Source organism: Rattus norvegicus, chromosome 14, assembly GCF_021556685.1.
Source record: "Rattus norvegicus strain SHRSP/BbbUtx chromosome 14, alternate assembly SHRSP_T2T, whole genome shotgun sequence".
Lineage (NCBI taxonomy): Eukaryota > Metazoa > Chordata > Mammalia > Rodentia > Muridae > Rattus > Rattus norvegicus.
In genome coordinates, this window is record NC_141547.1 from 99943417 (window position 1) to 99961492 (window position 18076).

General features: G+C 42.1%; 1 long non-coding RNA gene across 5 annotated transcripts in view; it reads left to right on the top strand.

Annotated features, from left to right (window-relative positions):
• Positions 1–14944, top strand: part of LOC148001477 (uncharacterized) — a 54591-nt gene extending 39647 nt beyond the window's left edge. For 2 of the 5 annotated variants that reach the window (XR_015637623.1, XR_015637620.1), the window contains 2 exons: positions 11361–11522; positions 13058–14944. This is a non-coding gene — a long non-coding RNA (uncharacterized LOC148001477). Of the gene's footprint in view, positions 1–11360; positions 12775–13057 lie in introns of those variants that run through there. The other 3 variants (XR_015637624.1, XR_015637622.1, XR_015637621.1) reach the window with 3 other exon arrangements.
• Positions 14945–18076: the final 3132 nt, after the last annotated feature.

An 18076-nucleotide genomic window follows, 5' to 3' on the forward strand; every position in this document is an offset into this window, starting at 1 on the left:
ACCTGAAGGAAGCCTGAGCATCCTCAGGCAGCTAGGAGGAGGGTCTTCAAGCCCACCCCACAGTAACACACTTCCTCCAACAAGGCCATACCTCCTAACAGTGCTACTCCCTGGGCCAAACATATGCAAACCATCACAGTTGATGTCTAGTTTCTTATGTTCTTTATATATTTTGCACTTTAGCTCTGTGTCAGATGTTGGATTGGTTAAGATCTTTTTGCGTTCTGTAGGCCACGATTTTGTCCTTTTGATAGTGTCCTGTGCCTTAAAGAAGCTTTTCCATTTCATTAGGTTCTATTTATTAATTGTTGATCTTAGTGCCTGAGCTATAGGAAGTTGTCTCCTGTGCCAATGAATTGAATGCTACTCCCCACTTTCTTTTCTATCAGGTTTAGTGAATCTGAGTTTATGTTAGGTCTTTTGTGCTAGGTGATAGACACAGATCTGTTTGCATTTGTCTACCTGTAAATATCCTGTTAGACCAGCACTATTTGTTAAAGACGCTTTCTTTTTTTCCATTGTATAATTTTGGCTTCTTTATAAAAATCAAATGTTCATAGGTGTGTAGATTTATTTCGGGGTCTTTGATTCTATTCCGGTGACCAATCTGTCTGTTTTTATGCCAATACCCATGACGTTTTTATTACTATTACTCTGTAGTACGGCTTGAAATCAGGGATTGTGTTATCTCTGGAAGTTCTTTTATTGTTCAGGATAGTTTTGACTATTCTGGGTCTTTTGTTTTTTCATATGAGGTTGAACGTTGTTCTTTCAAGGCCTGTGAAGAATTGTGTTTGAATTTTGATGGTAATTCTGTTGAATCTGAAGATTGCTTTTGGTAAGGTGGCTGTGGTAAGATAGTATGGGTGTACTGGCTGATTTTGTGTGTCAACTTGACACAAGATGGAGTTATCACAGAAAAAGGAGCCTCAGTTGAGAAAATGCCTACACGAGATCCAGCTGTAAGGCATGTTTTTAACTAGTGATGAAGAGGGGAGGGCCCAGCCCATTGTGGGTGGTGCTGTCCCTGGACTGGTAGTCTTGGGTTCTATAAGAAAACAAGCTGAGCAAGCCAGGGAAAGCAAGCCAGTCAGTAACCTCCTTCCATGGCCTCTGTATCAGCTCCTGCTTCCTGACCTGCTTGAGTTCCAGTCCTGACTTCTTTGGTGATGAACAGCAATGTGAACATGCAAACTGAATAAACCCTTTCCTCCTCAACTTGCTTGTTGGTCATGATGTTTTCTGCAGGAATAGAAACCCTGACTAAGACAATGGGAGATCTTCCATCTCCTGCTATCTTTTTCAATTTCTTTCTTCAAAGACTTAAAGTTCTTGTCATACAGGTCTTTCACTTGCTTGGTTAGAGTCACACCGAGATATTTTATATTACTGGTGGCTATCGTGAAGGATGTCATTTCCCTGATTTCATTATCTGCCCATTTATTGTTTGTATATAGGAGGGCTACTGATTTTTTTTAAAATTAGTTTTGTTTCCAACCACTTTGCTGAAGATACTTTTCACTTGTACCAGTTCTCTGCTAGAATTTTTGGGGTCACTTGCGTATACTATCATGTCATCTGCAAATAACCATACTTTGACTTTTTCCTTTCCAGTTTCTATCCCCTTATCTCCTTGCTGTCTTATTGCTCTGGTTAAAATTGCAAATACTACACTGAGTAGATATGGGGAGGATGAGCAGCCTTGTCTTGTCCCTGATTTTAGTGCAATTGCTTTAAGTTTCTTTCCATTTAATTTGATGTTGGCTATTGGCTTGCTATATATTCCCTTCATTATGTTTAGATATGTGCCTTCTATTCCTGGTCTTTCTGAGACTTTTTTTTTTTAATTAACTTGAGTATTTCTTATATACATTTCGAGTGTTATTCCCTTTCCCGGTTTCCGGGCAAACATCCCCTCCCCCCTCCCCTTCTTTATGGGTGTTCCCCTCCCCCCTCCCCCCTTGCCGCCCTCCCCGCAACAATCTAGTTCACTGGGGGTTCAGTCTTAGCAGGACCCAGGGCTTCCCCTTCCACTGGTGCTCTTACTAGGATATTCATTGCTACCTATGAGGTCAGAGTCCAGGTTCAGTCCATGTATAGTCTTTAGGTAGTGGATTAGTCCCTGGAAGCTCTGGTTGCTTGGCATTGTACTTTCTGAGACTTTTATACTGAAGTGGTGTTGGGTTTTTGTTAAAGGCTTTCCAGCATTTAATGAGATGATTATGTGCTTTTCCCCCCCTTTCAGTTTGTTTATATGGTGGATTACATTGACAGATTTCATATGTTGAAAAAAAATCCCTGCATCTCTAAGATGAAGCCTATTTGATCATTGTGGAAGAACTCTTTGTTGCGTTCTTGGGTTAAGTTTGTAAGCATCTTATTGAATATTTTTGCATTGGGGAAAATGGTCTGAAATTCTCTTTCTTTACCGAGTCTTTGTGTAGTTTAGATATCAATGAATTTGGCAGTGTTTCTTCTGTTTCTATTTTGTGGAATATTTTGAGGAGTATTGATATTATTAGTTCTTCTTTGAAAGTCTGGTATAATTCTTCACTAAAACCATCTGGCCCGGGGCTTTTTTTTTTTTTTTTTGGTGGGTGGGGGCTTCTAATGACTGCGTCTATTTCCTTAGGGGTCGTAGGTATATCTAAATTGTTTATCTGATCTTGATTTAAGTTTGGTAAGTGGTATCTATTGAGAAAAATTTCCCAATTCATTCAGATTTCCCAATTTTTGTACAACACAGGTTTTTGAAGTAAGACCTAGTGATTCTTTGGATTTCTTTGGTGTGTGTTGTTACATCCCCCCCCCCTTTTCTTTAAAAAATATTTTATTTATTTATTATATATGAGTACACTGTAGCTGTATTCAGACACACCAGAAGAGGGCATCGGATCTCATTACAGATGGTTGTGAGCCACCATGTGGTTGCTGGGATTTGAACTCAGGACCTCTGGAAGAGCAGTCAGTGCTCTTAACCACTGAGCCATCTCTCCAGCCCACATTCCCCTTTTCACTTCTAATTTTGTTAATGTAGATATTCTCTCCCTGTCTTTTTGTTAGTTCGGATAAGGGTTTGTCTATCTTGTTGATTTTCTCAAAGGATCAATTCTTTGTTTCGTTGATTCTTTGTATTTTTCTCTTTGTTTCTATTTTATTGATTCAGCCCGAGTTTGATTATTTCCTGTTGTCCACTCCTCTTGGGTGTGTTTGCTTGTTTTTGTTCTGAGCTTTCAGGTGTGCTGTTAAGTCACGAGTATGAGATCTCACTAAGTATTTATGAAGGCACTTAGTGCTATGAACTTTCTTCTTAGTATGGCTTTCATGGTCTCCCATGAGTTTGGATATGTTGTGCATTAATTTTCATTGAATTCTAGGAAGTCTTTAATTTCTTTATTTCTTCCTTGACCCAGTGATCATAGATTAGAGAGTTGTTTAGTTTCCATAAGTTTGTAGGCTTTCTTTTGTTTTTATTGTTGTTGAAGTCTAGCTTTAGTCCATGATGGTCTGATAAGTTATAGAGGGTTATTTCAAAATTTTTTTGTATCTGTTCAGACTTCCTTTGTGACCAAGTATGTGATCAGTTTTGTAGAAGGTTCCGTGAAGTGCTGAGAAGAAGGTATATTCTTTTGTGTTGAATAAAATGTTCTGTAGATTTCTGTTAGGTCCATTTGAGTTCCAATATCTGTTAGCTCCAGTATTTCTCTGTTTAGTTTCGGTCTTGATAACATGTCTGTTGTAAAAATATAAAAGTAAAAAAGAGTAGTTGTCTTTTGCCCCGCTAGGTCTGTACCGAGGTGCCCAGATATCTGCTAGATAGAGACTAGAGGAGAGAGGAGGAGAAGGGAGACAGAGAGAGGGGAGAAGCCATGGAGGGTGATGTTAAGATTCTGCTCTGTGTATTTACAGGTTGTTATTAATGTTCTCAAGGGATGGATGGTACTGGGCTTTGTATGTTTAAGTGGGCAATTATATCTTACCAATTGGATCTAAGATAATTGTGTTGTGTGTTCTTTTATACGAGGGTTTGAGTGTAGGAAAGTGTGCGGCTGGGCTGTGTTTCCACCAAGATATCTAGCAGATATCTGGGCACCGTGGTACAGACCTAGCAGGGCAAAAGACAACTACTCTTTTTTACTTTTATATTTTTACAACAACACATGTCCATTGGTGAGAATAGGGTGTTGAAGTCTCCCATTAATAATGTGTGGGGTTCAATATGTGTTTCAGGTTGTTTTTTTTTTTTTTTCTTTTTTTTAACAAATGTGGTAGCCCTTGCATTTGGGATATAGATATTCAGAATTGAGAAACCAACTTGGTGGATTCTTGGGTCCATGTGTTTGGAAAATCTTTTACAGTCTTTTACTCTGAGGTAATGTCTGTTTTTGATGTTGAGGTGTGTTTCTTATATACAGCAGAATGATGGACCCTGTTTTTGCATCCATTCTCTTAGCCTATGTCTTTTCAAAAAAATATTTATATTTGTTTTGTTTAAATTATTTATTTTATGTATGAGTACACTGTAGTTGTCTTCAGACACACCAGAGGAGGTCATCAGATCCCTTTACAGATGGTTGTAAGTCACCATGTCATTGCTGGGAATGGAACTCCGGACCTCTGGAAGAGAAGCCAGTGCTCCCAACCACTTTTTATTGTCTTTTTATTGAAGAATATAAATCCACTGATATGAGAGATATTAATGACCAATGGTTGTTAATTCTTGTTATTTTATGTTGTTGTTGTTGTTAGTGTGTGTGTGTGTGTGTGTGTGTGTGTGTGTGTGTGTGTGTGTGTATCTCCCTTTTGGTTTTGCTGGTATGAAATTACTTATTTTCTATGTTTTCTTGGGTGTAGTTAACCTTCTTGGATTGGAGTTTTTCTTTTACTTTCTTCTGTAGGTCTGATTCTGTGGATAGATACTGTTTACATTTGGTTTTTCATAGAATATCTTGCTTTTTCCATCTATAGTGATTGAAAGTTTTCTGGGTATATTAGTCTGGGCTGGCATTTGTGGTCTGTTAGTCTGCAAGATATCTTCTCAGGCCCTTCTGGCTTTTAGAGTTTCTGTTTGAGAAGTTAGGTATAATCCTAATAAGTGTGCATTTATATGTTACTTGTCATTTCCCCCTTGAAGCTTTTAATGTTCTTTCTTTGTTATGTACATCTAATGTTGACTATTATGTCATGATGGAGAGACAGTTTTCTTTTGTGGCCCAATCTATTTAGTGTTCCGTAAACTTCTTGTACATATGTTTATAGTTGCCTCTTTAGGCTAGGAAAATTTTCTTCTATGACTTTGTTGAAAATATCTTCTGAGCCTTTGGTTCTTTTTTTTCGGAGCTGGGGACCGAACCCAGGGCCTTGCGCTTCCTAGGTAAGTGCTCTACCACTGAGCTAAATCCCCAGCCCCTCTTCTGAGCCTTTGAACTGTGAATCTTCTATTCCTATTATTTTTAGGTTTTGTCTTTTTATAGTGTCCCAGACTTTCTGGATGTTTGTGTCACGCAATTTTTAGATTTAACATTTTCTTTCTTTCTTTCTTCTCTTGCACTCTGTTGGCGATGCTTACATCTGTAGTTCCTGTTTGCTTACCTAGATTTTCCGTTTCCAGAATGCCCTCAGTTTGTGTTTCTTTATTGCTTCTATTTTCGTTTTCACGTATTGAACAGTTTTATTCATTTTCTTCACCTGTTTGTGTATATTTTCCTGGATTTCTTTAAGGGATTTATTAATTTCTTCTTTAAGGGTCTCTATTATGTTCACAAAATTGGACTTAGGATCATTTTCTTATGCTTCAGCTGTGTTGTAATATCCAGGGCTTGCTGTATTTGGAGAGCTGGTGTCTGGTGGTGCCATATTGCCCTGGTTGTTTTTGATTGTGTTCTTACACTGGCTTTAGCCACCTGGGTTTAGGTTATTATAAGTTTAAGTGCTGATTTCTGAGTTTGTCTTTGTTAGGTTCCCCCACCCCCCTTGGTTTCTGTTTCCTCTCTGGTCTTCTGACCTGAGTGGACTGGAGTTCTAGTGACTAGTCAGTGAGTCTTCAGATTCAGGATTTTTTTTTTTTTTTTTTTTTTTTTTTTTTTTTTTTTGGCCTGCCAGTCCTCTGGGGCTTGTGGTGCCAACATTGCCTCTAGGGCTCCAAGTACCTATGTGCTCTGTGGTTCTGGGTACATGCTTGCTCTCTAGATTTCCTAGTACAGCATGGACTCCAGTAAAGCAGAAGTCTTCTGCTAAGATTGTGAGTCAAGAACACGGAGCCCAGAGAGTGGCTGGGCTGTTGGGTTGGCTTTAAGGAGAGTTAGCAGGCAGAGAGCTATGTCTTATCTGAGGTCCCTCGTGCAGGAGTGTCCTTCTGGGAAGCAGCCAGAGTTGCAGACTGGAATAGCCTTACTCCTAGCATTTCTAAGTCGTTCGGAAGTCTGCAAAATTTGTTCCCACATAGTTTTCCAAATGTGTTTCCCACAGCCTACCTTTGTAAACTGTTCCAATCGGGTCTCTTTATTTCCCAGAGAGGGCACTGTTACTCTAGGAGATCTCTGTCAAAATACAACTTTCCTACTCACCTGCCCGAATCCTCCACTGTTCTGTATACCCTGTATCACCATGGTTAACTTTTCCTACCTGTTTTTGCTAAACTATTAAATTACTGTATGCACCATCAATGTGGCATTTGATTACTGAGAGTGTGTTCTGTCACCACTGTTTCTTGTGCATCACAGCTTTCTTTCTTCCTTTCTTCTTTCTTTTTTTCTTTCTTCCCATATCCAACACATTTATAAGGGCACATTTATAAGGGCCTTATATTTAAGGGCACAGAAGTATAGACTAGAAAATAAATACAAATGTAAGCTGATTTACTAATTATGTTATAACCACAAACTCCTACAGAGGATGATACCCTCTATGAAACACAACAGATTTATAATGGGTTGTTCCCTTAGCAAGGCTGAAAATCAGACTCTGGTATTTGGAATTTAAGATGCAGCCCCAGGCTGGAGAGATGGCTTAGGTGCTAAAGGCTAGGCCCATGACCAAAAGGATAGATGCTGTCTTTGTTTTTGGAATAGTCACTGGGTGTTTGACCCAATTCATGCTTCCAACCAGATTTGAACAGAAGTACGGCTACCAGGTAGAAGGATCTGAAGTGTTTGGTTTCGTGTGCCACATGACTCCCAAAGTTCTACCTCACAATGCAGTGCCAGGTGGGGTTGTCAGAATCCTCCGTTGTGCACACTGAACTATCCTCTTTTACGCTGTACTGTTCCAATGCCTGAGTGGCTCACTCCATGGAGTCTCGTTGCTGGTGGAAAACATTAAAAAAAATATGTCTCTTTACTGACCGTGTAAAGATTCCTTTCTTATTATTGCCTAAGTTTCAGCTTGACAGCTATGCAGCATGTACACTGTAATATGAATTATCTCCTAGAGATAATTTCAAGCATGCAGAGTAGATGTAAACACAATATCATTCTATAAAATGAACTTGAGCATGCACAGAATTTGGTCTCCATGAAGATACTAGAACCCATCCTAAGTATAGAGAAGCAACTAGATATTATTGTCATCAAAATTTAATATCATCGCCCCTCCAATGGTGACTGGACATGTGTTTCGTGTACCATCTTGGAAAGCAGTGGCTGTTTACACATGTTTAAGTGCATAAGAGGCTACTGGGACAAGAACTAAACCAATTCAATTTGCATTTACCCTTATCGTCTGTCTGATTTTTAAATTAATTATTCTATGCCTTTGTTTATTATTTGAAGAATAGGAATAATAATGGTGTATACTTTACAGAGTTGTGTTGAAAATTAAATTAATTCATATATATAAACATATAAAGTACCCAAACAGCTTCTATAGAGCATAACAAGTATTTATTCAATGTTACTTATGTGAGTCATTGAGAAATAACAGATTTGGGGTTGGGGATTTAGCTCAGTGGTAGAGCGCTTGCCTAGCAAGCGCAAGGCCCTGGGTTCGATCCCCAGCTCCGGGAAAAAAAAAAAAAAAAAAGAAAAGAAAAGAGAAATAACAGATTTTATGCAAGGTTAGAGAGAATTCTAGCTAATATATAATATATAGTATTCATACTTTATATGATCTATATTATATATAATTATATATTACACAATATATGATATATGTATTTATATATTCCATTTTGAATTATAATATCAATTATATAATATAAAATATATACATATTATATATAATACTGTCTTAATGACATATATTTGTCATTCTTAGATCATGATATGTGATTATAAAATATCACATATCATGTGAAAATGTAAGTTATAAGATAGTATATATATTTCTTAGATTTGTTATCCAGAATGAATTTTTTTTTTTTTTGGAGTTGGAGACCGAAACCAGGGCCTTGCGCTTGCTAGGCAAACGCTCTACCACTGAGCTAAATCCCTAACCCCCAGAATGAATTTTATGCCTATGCCATTTTATATTTTGATGTTTTATATTTTTAAAAGCCAAATAAGAGCAATCTAGAAAAGATTTTGTACACTTCATTTGCTTTTACACACTGACTATTCCCAAGCCTTGTTTATATTGTTCATAAATGCTACTTAACGGTGACAATTGGTTCAGCATGGTTTATTATTGCTATCTGTGTTACACTAGTGAGAGATAGAGAGTCAGGAAGGTAGATTGGTAGGTGGATAGACAGACAGACAGACAGATAGACAAAATAAATATGGAACTAGAAAATATCATCCTGGGCTGGAGAAATGGCTCAGTGGTTAAGAGCATTGACTGCTCTTCCTAGAGGTCCTGAGTTCAAATCCCAGCAACCACATGGTGGCTCACAACCATCTGTAATGGGATCTGATGCCCTCTTCTGGTGTGTCTAAAGGCAGAGACAGTGTACTTATGTATAATAAATAAATAAATCTTTAAAAAATAAAAAATAAAAAAATATCCTCAGTGAGATAACCCAAAGGACATGCGTGGTATGTACTCATTAATAAGTGGATATTAGCCAAAAAAAAAAAAATACAGAATACCCAGGATACAGTCCAAGAAGAATTAATATGCTGAAGGGCCCGGGTGAGGATGCTTCAATCCCACTTGGGAGGGAGAAGAAAGGAATCACCAGGACACAGGGAGGAAGTCTCAGGGAGGGGAGTGAGGAACAATGGTGGGAGAAGGGAAGAGGAGGGGAAAGGGGGACATGATCAGATATTGGGAGGGGGGACAGGAGTGAAGCCCCGAGGGCCAGCAGAATGAATGGAAACAGGTGACCTTGGGAGGTGGGTGGTGGGGGGACCCTCTAGAATGTACCAAGAAAGACTTGGGAGGTGAGAAACTCTCAGGACTGAAAGGGAAGGACTTAGATGAAATGTCCAACAGTGGGGAGAGGGAATTTGTAGAGTCCACCTCCAGTAGAAAGTCAGGGCATCAAGTGGAGGGATGGGGTTGCCATCCCACAGTCAAAAACTCTTACCCAGAATTCTTCCTGTCTAAAAGAACTGCGGGGACAAAAACGGAGAAGAGACTGAGGGAAAGGAGGTCCAAATTGGGACCCAGCTCACGGGGAGGCTCCAAGGCCTGACACTATTACTGATGCTATGGTGTGTCTACAGACAGGAGCCTAGCATGGCTGTCTTCTGAGAGGCCCAACAAGCAGCTGACTGGGACAGAAGCAGAAAGTTACACCCAACCATTGGACTGATCCCTGTGGATGAATTAGGGAAAGGCAGAAGCTGAGGAGGAGGGTGACCCCATAGGAAGACCGCAGTCTCAACTAACCTGGACCCCTTGAGATCTCTCAGACACTGAGTCACCAACCAGGCAGCATAGAGGAGCTGTCTGAGGCCCCCGACACATATAAAGCAGAGGACTGATTGCCTGGTTTCTCAGTAAGAGAAGACACACCTAACTCTTGGGAGACTTGAGACTCCAGGGAGTGGGCAGGCCTGGTAGGGTTGGGGGTGGGGGTGAGGGTAGGGATGGGGTAGGAATATCCTTTTGGAGACATGGGTTGGGGGAGTGGAAGGAATGGGATGAGGAATTGTGGGAGGACGGACTGGGAAGAGGATAATGACAGAACTGTAAAAAAAAATAGTAAAGATAGTTAAAAAACAAACAAAAAGAGGGGCTGGGGATTTAGCTCAGTGGTAGAGCGCTTACCTAGGAAGCGCAAGGCCCTGGGTTCGGTCCCCAGCTCCGGAAAAAAAGAACCCAAAAAAAAAAAAAAAACAAAAACAAAAACAAAAAACAAACAAAAAGCACACTGAATTTCTTGAAGTGTTTGCTTTTTAGATTTTATCAGAGTATTTATTTACATAAATTAATTTAGCAAGTTAACTTTATCGTTTAGTCAATTGAATATGAATATGAAAGTGATCCCCACAGAGAGGAACAAGATTTCTAGCAGGACAGGTACATCACCCTTTAATAACACATGAGTTTTGTTGCTCTCTGGAGCCATCTTCTGGTCAGTGTTGTATTACAGCTAATGTAAGCTTTCCCAATTAATTTGAAGTTAGGCTCTTTGAACATCATGTACTCCCCATAAGGGGATAGCTAGAAATCTGTAGCCCAAATAATACCTAGAAACAGTTCCTTCAAGAACCAAATATGTTCACTTAGAACAACGAAGAAAAGAATCCTGTGCGGAAATGAGTATGTACTCTATGTTGCAGAATTATTTTAATCGTCTAACAGGAGTTTGTGTATTTCTTCCCACCAACAGGATGGAAACACACACACACACAAGCACACAATGAACTTTTATAGTGTGTACAAACTTAGGTGTATGTATAGATCAATACCTCTCTCCTTTCAAACATTCATTCCAAAGAGAACTTCCCATTTGATCTTCTTTCCTGTGGTAGCTCTTTTAGACCAAGATGAACTCCTAGTTTTAATGGTCTTACCTGTCCTCACCCTTATTATAAGCACTGCCTTCTTCTATTCAGATGTGGGTGTGACCGAAGCCTGTCCAAGGGAACTCCCCCACCCCACACACGCGCGTGCGCGCGCGCACACACACACACACACACACACACACACACACACACACACACTCACGCACACACACTGTTCTTCATCCTTTCAGATTTCTATCTTTGGGGCCGGAGAGATGGCTCTGTGGTTGAGAGCACTGACTGCTCTTGCAGAGGACCTGAGTTCAATTCCAAGCAACCACGTATTTAATGATACATACATGTTGATTTGCCCAATATGATACACAGTACTAGAATTAGCCCTCCACATTCCCAGGTTCCGCACCCATGTATTAAGATAACTTTGAGTGGAAAATATGCACGCGGGGGGGGGGGTGCCCATGTCTGTGTTAAACATGTGTTCTGTGTTTGCTGTGCTTCCCTAAACAGTGCACCATAGACACTATCAAGAGACTTACAGCCTGCTGGGTATTGTCAGTGACCTACTGTCGGAACACGTGCAAAAATGGAGCCGCGTGAGGAGAATTCTGAGTGCTTGTGAGAAAACTCCAAGAAAGCAAGAGCCTCGTGACCTCCGTTTCTCCAAAACAAGTAATTGTCCTTGGAATGTGTTTGCATGCATCTCCAGGGCGCAGCAGATAAGAGCGCGTTAACTTCAGATCACTCATCCCACCTGCACACGCTGCTCTCCCTCCAGGGTGTGCGCTTTGCTCATGTGACGTTTCCCGATGCTCTGAAGGAAGCTGGCGATTGCACGTGACTGTAGTCCTCCTAGTGCATCAGTTCTACTCTCCAGGTCCCACTGCCAACTAGAGCGGCAAACCGTCTACCGATTATTTAAATATAAAGAGGGGTGTGCTTGTGAAGTGTACAGACAGCATGCAACTTTGAACATACACGGACTTTAGTATCTGCAGGAGTGTGCCGGTAGACATCATAGATTCTCGCCCACCCCACCCCCATTGTTGTGGTATATATATTCGTTGTGGTATATCTTTATGAACTTTAGTTTGCTTTTTACAACTCTGCATTGGAATGATATGGGTAAATTTTACCCATTTTCATAATTATTACCTTGCAGCTCTCTACTTGGTGTTTTTAACGTAGACTGATAAAATCCACCAATCCTGTTGAGCGAGACAGCCTTGTTTCCTTGGCGACCTCCACCCCTCTGGCTTCTACAGTAACAGCTTCCTCTTCCACAGGGTTCCCTGAAGCTTCCCAGGAGGGATTTGATAGAGACATCCTATTGAGGACTGGGTGTTCCAAGTTCTCTTTCTTTGCATTTTGTGTAGCTATGGGTCTCTGTTTTATCTGCTGCAGGAGGAAGATTCTTTTAAAGATGGTGGATCAGGGCACTGATCTCATGCATAGCACATGCCATTAGGAGTCATTTCATTGCTCCATGCTCTTAGTACAACAGTAGTAGTTGGTTTTGACCTAGGTTCCTGGGCTATCTTGTCTCAGGTTTTGATCTTAGCCCTCTATTAGTTATGTAGTTGGTAAAATTCGCTTCTGTAGGCTTTGCTGTGCAGAAGCTTTTCAGTGTCACAAGAGCTCATAAGTCATTGCTGATCTTTGTGGCTGTGCTAATGGGTGTTCTGCTCAGAAGTCTTTTCCTTTGCCAATGAGTTCAAGGCTATTTACCACTTTTTTAAAAAAAAATTAGACTCAGTGTATGTTATTTTTTCTTTAATTGAAAATATTCTTTTCTCATACAGTATGTCCTCTCCCTCTAGTTGTCCAAATCCTCCCCACTTTTCCTCCCCCCACCTGGATCCACTCCCTTTCTGTCTTTCATCAGAAAAGAACAGGCTTCTAGGAGATAACAACCAAACATGGCAAAATAAAATATAATAAGATACATAAAAAGAGACCATGACATCTAGGCTGGAGCAGTCATAAGATTCAGAGACCAGCTTGTTTACACATTCAGGAGTTCCATAAAAAATATTAAGCTAATAGTATAATATATACACAGAGGTTGTAATATAGACCCATTTGGCCCCGTGCTTGTTGTTTCAGTCTCTGTGAGTTTATATGTTTAGTTGATTTAGGGGACCTTGTTCTCCCGGTGACCTCTATCCCCTCTGGTTCTTACAGTTTTTCTGCCTCCTCTTCCACAGGATTTTCTGAGCTCTGAGAGATTTGATGAAGACATCCCATTTAGAGCTGTGTTCCAAAGACTCTCTCTGCATAATGACTGGCTGTGGGTCTCTGACTCTGTTCCTGTCTTCTGCTGCAGAAGGAACATCTCTGATGACTGAATAAGGCACTGATCTGAGTAGGGCAGACTGTCATTAGGAGTTATTTATTTATTGCATCCTCTCTCTCTCTCTCTCTCTCTCTCTCTCTCTCTCTCTCTCTCTCTCTCTCTCTCTTTTTTGACCAGGATTGTTTGGCTTTACCCTAGGTCTCTGAGCTATCTAGTCTCTGGTTCTTGGTCACTCAAACAGTGTCTGGCATGGGTTCCATCTCATGGCGCGGGCCTTAACTCACATCAGAAGTTGGTTGGTTACTCCCACAAGTTCGGAGCCACCATTGCCTTAACATACCTTGCAGGCAGGACAGGTTGTAGGTCCAAGGTTTAGCGGGTGGGTTGGTTTGGTAGCCTGAAGAGTTCCTTCCCACACTAAAGACTAGAGCGTAGGGGTGACGGCTCCATGTAGGCAACAGCTCAGCTTCTCTATGTTCAATGAGTTGTGTGGGTGTAAAACCTGTGGGACGAAAAAACCATGCCAGGAAGTTTAATAAGGTAGAGAAGATAGAGACCTGGAGACTCAGTGGGCACACACCTGAGGCTTAGGTGACTCCCCGCTCCCTGCCAGACTCCTGACTTGGAACACATGCCATGCTCACATAAAAAAAAATAAAAATAAATAAAAATAAAAAAGATGTGCCCTACGGTCACATTGGCCCAAAACCGAGTTCCCCATGCCAATGAGGTGCCTAGAGGCCTGGAGGGCTCAGTCAATAAGCTTCCCTTCCCAGACACTCCTCCCTGCAAAGGATATTTAATCTCAGGCCCACCTGAGAAATTAGGTATTACCATTATGCATCCATTTTCTGCCATCATTGGTTAATACTGCTTGGAACCATGGACTGTCTATTTTGTCAAGATCCACCATGAGAATCTGCCAAGCTAAGGACAATCACTTTGCGAGACAAGCCAGAGCTCCCTTGTCCCCTGGCCCTAAGGCCCCCAACTCCCTTCTCTCTTCTTCAGAGACTCCCAGCGGTGCCTGGATGTCCAAGAGTCCCCCACACCCCTGAGAACCCCACAGCCCCAGCCTTGTCATACCCCCACACCCCAACCCCGACCCAACCAGCTCGGGCTTTCCCACATCTCAGACAGTGCTTGCCCACCCCAGGAGCTGTGTCTCAGCACTTCCAGACAGCCTAGCACCTGCCCTGCTGACCAACACCCACCCCTACTCACCCCTGTCAGTTTTAGAGAGCAACCCATTGTCTTGGTAGCAGCCTGGGTTGTCTAGAGATTTCCATGAGACCCTCCTTGGTCAACAACTCAATTGAATGCACCCCAGTCCCGGTACTGGAAGCCTTGTTTGGTGAGAAGAGTTGGCCAGTCGGGACTCTGTCTCTCCCATTATTAGGAGGTCTCATTAGGGTCACCTTCATATATTTTAGGAAGTTTCCACTGCACTAGGTTTCCATACCATCCCTCAAATGCTCCTTAATTTCAGGTGTCTCTTCCCACATTTCTTCCCTCAACCTTCCTTCCCCTCCCACTCTGTAGTGATTTAAATATGCTTGACCCAGGGAGTGGCACTATTAGAAAGTGTGGCCTTGTTGGAGTAAGCATGGCCTTGTTGGAGGAAGTGTGTCACTGCAGGACACCATGTCTTCTCCTGGTTCCTTTTGGCATAAGATGTAGAACTCTCAGCTCTTACAGCACCATCTCTGCCTGGATGCTGCCATGCTTCCTACCATGGTGATAATGGACTGAACCTCTGAACCTGTAAGTCAACTCCAATTAAATGTCCTTTATAAAGGTTGCTTTGGTCATAGTGCTTCTTCACATCCATGGAAACCCAAAATAAGATACCCTCTGTTGTGCCAGGGAGCATTCATGAGCCCCAAAAGATCACCAAGGTGCTGATTCTGTTGTAATCTCACTAGGGTCTCCTTATTACAAGTCTGAGCTTGGGCTCCCTGCCAATCCTGACATAGCAGGACAGGAAGGTGGAGTCCCAAGCCTAGTTTCAAGTATGCATTTATAGAGGCAAGTCTAGGCCCTTCTGTTTTGTACTATCTATTCCATGAAGCCTAGAGACTCATGATATAACCAGTATGACTCAGTTAATTTAGGCCTGGATGCATTGGTGACCTAAAAGCACCCCTCCACATTCTAGAGGGAATCAGGGTTGATATCATCCAGTCCTCGTGGTGTCCCTGGGGCTTGGGTAGGAACCCCAACAGTGTGAGTCAGGAGAGAGTCCTGAGGCTGAGTTTCCTCCTGCTGGTAAGGGTTGTCTATCTTCAGCCGCAAAGGGGTATGCAATCCCGTTGAACTTCACTGCAGTTGTGTGTGGTCAAGATGATAACATAGGGACCTTTTAATGAGGCCGTAGTGACCCCTGGCTAGCGGAGGACCTGTTTCATAAAAAACATGAAGTTTAGACCAAACATGTTTATGAGTCCATTGGAGACCTTCAAGATCATCTGGCAATTGGCGATTCTTGAACTCAGCAATGACCTTTGCTTGTATGTTAAGAACAGTGGGGGGTTGGTATCTTGAACATGATTTCAAAGAGAATGAATCCCATCTGGTAAGGGGAGTTTCTTCCCAGCAGAGAGCAAAGAGGGAGGGGAGTATTTCAGTCATCGCCAGTCTCTAAGACCAACTTAGTTAAGGTCGTTTTTAGGGTTTTGTTCATCCTCTCCTCCTGTCTTGAACTCTGACGTCTATATGCACAATAAAGTTTCCAATTAATCTCCAGAATACTGGCTACTCTCTAACTTACCTGGGACAAAAAAAGGCTGGTTCATTGTCTGACCCTATCATCTGAGGAAACCCATACCTTGGCAGTATGTCCTCTAAGAGCTTTTTGTCACTGTGGACGTGGTTTCATGCTTGGTGAGGAAAGTCTCAGTCCACCTTGAAAAGATATCTATAAATACCAGTAAATATTTATATATCTCTGTGAAGTAGATGCTGGGGTTTGTGCCTCTGAGCCTATTACTGGGGTTCTTCTCATTAGCCACTGTATTAGTTAGCTGGCAGGCTTTTCAGTTCTTTTTTTTTTTTTTTTTTTTTGGTTCTTTTTTTCGGAGCTGGGGACCGAACCCAGGGCCTTGCGCTTCCTAGGCAAGCGCTCTACCACTGAGCTAAATCCCCAGCCCCAGGCTTTTCAGTTCTTGATAATCTCAGCTATCTTCAACTTGGCATCTCTAATCCTGACATCAAACTCTGCATTCTCTGGACACCCACGTGGGAGGAGCAGTTGGTCTTCCAAAGAATGTGTAGTCGCATTTCTTCTGGCACAATGGGTTTGCAATCTGCTGTTCTCAACCATCTTTTTATTACATTGAGACATGGGCACATTCCTAGTCCAGGTTATGTCACCTTTTGAATCCTTAGTATGGTTAGGGAGTGTAGGATCTCTCGGATCCAGGAAAGTCAGGGGCAAGAGAGGTCTGATTTCTAGGGCAGCATGTCAGACTGCTTCATCGCCCTATTGTCACCTTCTGAAACTGAGTCCTTCCCTCTAGTGTCCCAAGCAGAGGATGATGGCCAGCTTTTTAGGCCTCCATAAAGCCCTCAGTAGGGAGAGGACTTCCTCTTTATTTTTTGATAGTCTTTTCTTCTGCTGTCAGAAGGCCTCTCTCCCTATAAATACCCATGGAACTGAGTGGTGGCAAAGGTGTGTATAGCTTGGAGTGGTTCTGACATGTGGTCTCAGTGTTTGAGACTTCTGCTGTCCATCCTGAATGAGGCTGCCTGAAGATTTGGTCTGGTCTCATAAATGTGAGCCAAAATGTTTGAGCAATCATGCAGTTGCTCTTTGAGGTAGCTGAAGTCAGGCCACAGGGTAGATGGGCTTAGGGCAGTTGGTGTCTGAAAGGTTATCCTAGAGAGATTTAAGAGGAGAGACTGAAATGAGTCACTCTGGTATTGGTGAGCCTTCAGTAGGGGTTAGGGGGGATGTTTGAATATCCCTTTGATAGCTTGAGGCTGTGGTGATGGTCAGGCTTTGGCCCAGTGACAGTTTGTTAACCAGGAGGGCTGTGGCTGTGATGATGTGCAAACAGGGTGGCCAGGCTCTGGCAATTGGGTCTAATTTCTTTGACAAGTGGGCCACTAGCCATTGCCATGGCCTGAGTCTGAGTCAATACCCCTTTTGATATCTCAGATCTCTCATCCACAAACAGATGAAAGGGCTTAGTCACATCTGCCAAACCCAAGGCTGGTGTAGAAATTAAGGCCTTTTTTAAGGCATCGAAGGCTTTCTGGTGTCCCTCTGTCCAGACAAAGCTTTCAAGAGGCCCTCTGGTGGCCACCTATAGTAGCTTAGCTATTTCTGCAAGGCCTGGTATCCAAATTCTGCAGAATCTGGCAGATCCGAAGAATCCCCTTACCTGATAGGGAGTCTTGGGTGTTGAAAGGCCCAGGACAGTTTCCTTCTTGGCCTCAGAGAACCATCTCCGATCTTTCTCTAATATGTACCCTAGATACATCACCTGTGGTTGACAGAGTTGGGCTTTCTTAGAAGAGGCTGGGAAGCCCAAATTCCCCAAGGCCTCCAAGAGGTCCTAGGTTCCTTTCGGGCATTCTTATTTGGTCTTTGCTATTACCAGGAGATCATCCACATACTGCAAAAGAGTCAGGTTAGGATGATGGGTTCTGTACCCATTCAGGTCTTCATGGAGGGCCTCATCAAAGATGGTAGGCAAGTTTTTAAATCCTTGGGGCAGACAGGTCCAAGTCAGTTGTCTGCTATTCCTATGCTCTGGATCATGCCATTCAAAGGCAAAGAGGCCTTGACTCTTGGGTGCCAAGGGTAAGCTAAAGAAAGCATCCTTTAAACCCAGCACAGTATATCATTGGTGCTCAGGAGAAACAGCCCTCAAGAGGATATAGGGATTAGGGACTGTTAGTGGATCTCTATAATTTACTAGAAAAA